Source organism: Pteropus alecto, unplaced genomic scaffold, assembly GCF_000325575.1.
Source record: "Pteropus alecto unplaced genomic scaffold, ASM32557v1 scaffold164, whole genome shotgun sequence".
Lineage (NCBI taxonomy): Eukaryota > Metazoa > Chordata > Mammalia > Chiroptera > Pteropodidae > Pteropus > Pteropus alecto.
In genome coordinates this window covers 2,547,223-2,552,674 of record NW_006439568.1, presented here as the reverse complement: position 1 = coordinate 2,552,674, position 5,452 = coordinate 2,547,223, and positions in this window count along the sequence as shown.

The following is a 5,452-nucleotide window of genomic DNA, read 5'->3' as shown; positions in this document are numbered from 1 at the left end:
TCAGGGAGGTGCAGTCCTTCTAGCACGTGGCAGACCTGGGGACAGAATTACGGGAAGCTGGTACAGTCACTATGAGTGACAGCGTAAAGGTTTTTCAAAAAATTAAAAATAGAGCTACTATATGACCCAAAGTTCCACTTCTGGTAAACGTCCAAAGGAAATTGTCACTATCTCAAAAAGCCAGTGGTACCCCGTGTTCATTGCAGCATTATTCACAATAACCAAGAAATGAATAAATATATATTTATATGTATATATATGTATAAAAGAATATTATTTAGCCATGAGAAGGAAGGAAATCCTGCCATTTGCAACATGGATGAAGCTCGAGGGCATTATGCCAAGTGAAATAAGTCAGATAGAGAAAGAAAAATGCTATGTAAGCTCACATGTGGAATCCCAAAAAGCCAAACTCACAGAAACAGAGCAATGGTTGTTGCCAGGGGCTGAGGGGAGAGGGTAGTGGGGAGAAAACGAATATGTCCGGGGGAATAATATACAGCATGGTGACTATAGTTAATGATATTATATTGTATACTTGGAACTTGCTAAAAAAGTAGATCTTAAATGTTTTCACTACAAACAAAAAATGATAATTATGTGAGGTGACGGGGGTGTTAACTAAAGTTACTGTGGTAATCATTTCACAGTATGTAGTGTATCAAGTCCACATGTTAATACCTTAAACTTTTACAATCTCGTAAATCATTTATGTCTCAATAAAGCTGGAAAAAGATAGAGCACATCTACTCCGGATCACTTCGGAAAAAATCCAGAGGAGGAGTTGACAGTGTGTTAGCAGCCAACTGCTCTATCTCTTAGTTCACCCGCTTGCCTAGTCCCTTAGTCCCTGGTGTCTATTTACACCAGAGGTCGGCAGATTTTTTTTCTGTAAAGGGCCAGGTAGTAGATATTGTATGCTTGGCAGGCCATGTGGTCTGTGTCACAACTGCTCACTGCTGTTTTAGTAAGAAAGTGGTTATAGGTAATTTATAAACAAATGGGCATGGCTGTGGTCCAATACAACTTTGCATACAAAACGAATGGTGGGCCAGATTTGGCCCATGGGCCATAGCTCCCTGGTCCCTGGTCTATCTCCAGTTGTGGGCTTTGTCCATTTAGATCAATCTGTACCTGGATCATCGAGACCTTGGAATAAGAAATGTAGAACAGCATTTCTCAAACTGGTTGTTTACGGCATTTCTTGGGAACTGTTAAAAAAGTAGATTCCTGAGTCCCACACTGAGATTCTGATGTGGAATGTCTGGGGAAGGGCCACGGGACCTATATTTCTGGCCTGTCCCTGATGCACACAACAAAATTTGAAAATGATAAATTTATAACGTCAGAAGATAACTTTGCAAAGAGATGAGATTAAATACATCTCTTTGTAATTTCAATTTCACCCACGATCCTAGCTCCATGTCCAAAACTCTGGTTTACCGAACAGAATGTACATTACATCTCAAAACCTCCTATCATTCCACTCTTTCTGTATTTATTCAGCGGCAGACACGTAAAAATAATCACCATCAGAATACTAATAGACCATAAGCTAATGTAAGGATCTTTATTCAGCTGAATGCAATTACCAGTAAAACCTTGTTTTCCATAGGTGTGACTGTAATCCAATTTAAGTCTTTTAACCCCTGGTGATTTTTGTTTCATCGTGCTTTGTGATGGGTGGAAACCAGGCATGGTTACTGGGGGCTGGCAGAGCTAGAATAAAGGGGAAATAGCACCACCACACTACAGGCAATTTTCAGTTGCAATGAGTCACTAAATCTCCATAACCACGGGGTGACTCTACATGATTCTATTGTTAATTGAATTTTTTCTCCAACTAGAAGGAGTGCTTGTTTTGCATTAACGCGATTTTATTTTTAATGATTGTTGGTAAAGTCAGCTAAATTAAAGGTATTTTAGCTTCCACATCCAAAGGTATTACTGCTATGACCTTAAAGGAGTAAGAGTGTCCAAAAGGGTTTTTCCAAGAAAAGACAGCATACAGAAAAGATGGCCCCACACTGCATCGGTGTGGATGACATGGTTGGGAAGCTCTCTCCACATAAGTGATATTATGTCCTTTTAACTCATCAGCAGGTACATGATGTCGATATGTTTTATTGCTACTGGTTAGGTGAAAAGCGATCCTTTGGTTAAGGTGGCATCTGCCGGGTTTCCCCACTGTGAAGATTTAAAGTTTCCCTTTGTAATTAATAAGTAAACTGTAGGAAGATGCTCTGAAGTTATGCAAATGCATTGAGTTGGTTTCAAGAAAATACAGGAAGTGGACACATTTAACTATGTGCCTATGAATGGTATGCATCAGAGAAATCGATGACTGAAAGTGGTTTTACCACAAACTAATCCCGAAGTCTCTCATTTGAGACAGAAAATGGCTCACCTGAATGCCAACTGAGAATTTAGTCTTAGAATTGGGATGACCACCAGCCCATTGCCTCACCTCAGCTTGCTTTTCTCTGACCACCTTTATAATTGATCATCTATCCAGAGTTTGTTAGTCCCTGATGATGTGCGTGTTATAGAGACAGAACTCATTCAAGCCTTCCCCCTTCTTCCACTCACTGAAAAGAATCGTCACCCGTCAGCCAACTTCTGTCTTTCTCCCTCTCCATAGTGTAGGTTCTGTTTTCATTCCCAGAGGAGCCTACTGTGGTCTGTTTCATGTGACTTCCATGCTTAAGCCTTTTTTTTGACCCCACATTGCTTGTGGGTCTTAAAGCCTCTCATGTCCCCTACATTTGCTCTTTTTCTAGATATTCCTTGGGCTTTCACTCCAGCGGGCCTTTGGGCATGTTATTCCATTGACCTAGAATTCCTTCCCCTCTCTATCAGCCTGGTGAAATCCTTGTGAAATTTTAACTTTGATGCCATTGACTCTCAGAAAGTATCAGTGACTCTGCTTACACCCGCCCCTCCCACCCGCTCATGTCCCCTACATTTGCTCTTTTTCTAGATATTCCTTGGGCTTTCACTCCAGCGGGCCTTTGGGCATGTTATTCCATTGACCTAGAATTCCTTCCCCTCTCTATCAGCCTGGTGAAATCCTTGTGAAATTTTAACTTTGATGCCATTGACTCTCAGAAAGTATCAGTGACTCTGCTTACACCCGCCCCACCCATGGCGCTTCAAATAAATCTCCATTCTAGCTTTTATGACCCTCAATTAAATTTAGCTGTGTTTGTACCTGTCTTTTTCTATGCCAGGCCCCTGCTCAGATTTAAAGAGCTAACTCCAGGTTTCGATCCTCATTTCACCCAGCAGTCTGGATCATCGTGGTCTTTCCTGCTCTCTGCCAGTCTCCTCAGCCAGACCTCCAGCCACCTGAGATCAGCGCTGCTGGGTTAGTCGCCTTGTTGTCCCCAAGACCTCAGACAGAGCCTGGTCCCTAGAAGGGAATGAGTGCATGTTGCTTAGTGTGTTTGCTACAGGCTCAGAATAAGCTGGAAGGAAGGCTCCAGTGCCCTAAGGCAGACGCAGCTTGCTCTCTGCACGGGCGGGACCGGCACTGGCTCTCCCCACTGGTTTTATTTCTCCCCTCATGTGTGAGTCTGTACTCGGATCCCCAAGCCAGGCTAACATGACTGAAAACTTTGACGGGCTGGCGTTGCGGAAGCTCACGGGGGCCTCTTCCACACGCAGCGTCAGAGTTATTTTTGTCTCGTTAGTCTTAGTTTATTTCGGGTAGTCAGATGAACACTGATCCATGTGTCTTACACCAGCAGGTCTCAGTTTTGTTGTTGTTGGTTTTTTTTTTCCCCAGTACTTTGTCCTAAGCTACATTTGAGAAGTTGTCAGACCAGAGCCTGGAGGGAGTAAAAATGGGGTCAGATGTTTCCAGAGATCACCAACATGGCCCCCTCTCTTCCTCTTAGCTGAACTAACCCACTCATTAGGTGTGAGATCATCGGGACTGCTTTTGAGAAAGTCTACCCCACTCTTATTATTTTATTTAAGATACAATGCAGTTTTATATCAAAGATCAAGAATTTAGACATCACCGTAGTGCATCTAGTAGAACTGCAAAGATAAGTGCTTTGGAAAATACGTTATTTGAGGAAGGTGGTGTTTAACTTAGGGAAGAGAAGACTTGTGGCCACTTGGTTTCTGTCTCCTAATATTTGTCTTGTGAGCTTGGTAGGAAGCATGTTCTGTGTGCTTCTAGAAGGTGAAATTAGATCCTATGAAAGAATGAAACAAGGAGGAAGATTTTAGCTCAGACAAAGAAGAAGAGCATGTGTCTACCACGCTTGGCCCCAGTGGGTAAGACATCTAATTTTCACTATATCTCTGTCCATTAAAGGTTTTCATTCACATACAAGGAAACGAAGACTCAGAGAGTAGCCCGCCCAGGGTTGCTCTGCTCGTAGGGGCGGTGGTGGATTCGAGCCCAGGCCTGTGGTCTTTCCCCTACATCCCTTTGCCTCCTGCACCTATGGCGCTGAGTTGTTTATCAGTAATGCCCTGGGTCATTCTACGTCCTGTTAGGGAGACGCTTGGACAGAGTGTGTAACCCTAGAAACTCTTGCATGGGGTGCGAGGTACACCAGATGACCTTTCAGATCCCTGGCAAATATCAGACCTTGATTCCAATTCAAAGCAAGGAGTAAAGGAACAGGTCACAGTTTGAGAGCTTCGTGCTGTCTCAGCCTCCTCCCGGCCCCGCACCCATCACCCATCTGTGCATCTCCTTTTCCCAGTGCTGAGGAATGACCTCTTGAAAGCACATCTCAGCTAATGTCCCGCCACTGTTCCAAAGTCTCTAGCAGCTCCCGTTTGCCTAGGCAATAATTACACGAAAACAAAGCACATTTGGTTTTCAAAGGCTGTCTTCACTTTCTTCTCAGCTCGCATCAGCTCCCTTCTCAGAGTCTGTTCTCTGGGCAAAGATTCTTCTTACATCCTGATGCTGTGCCTTCAGTAACGAGGTTGTCCTCTCCTGCCGAAATGCGCTCCGACAGCTCGACTTGAATCCTTTCCCTTCTCGAAGGGTCACCTCTAATGTCACCACTTCCATGAAGCTTCTCCGCAGGGCCCAGCCTCAAGTGGAATCTGTCCTTTGAAGCTACAGAAAACATACTTTGCATCGACCTTACGGCGTGCACACCACTCCGTGCAGCTTTGAAATTGCGTGCACCCTTGTCTTGTCTCCTCGCTGTGTCGTAGACTTCCTGAGGGCAGGGCCTGGATCAGTCGTTTTGGTCTGTCCCTCCCTGTGTCCCTCCGAGTGTCCAGCACCCAGTGCCCACCAGGTCATCAGGGCTCACTGGGATCCGTGGAGCTGGCCATGGAATGGAGTGACCAGGTTAACTCTCAGAGCACGCCTGATTAACATGTGATCGTGTCTGAAGAATTTCAGGGTTACCAACTGGAGAGGAAGAGAAGGAGGGGGAATATATTTTTTCTGTTAATTCTTGCCCCGTTATTT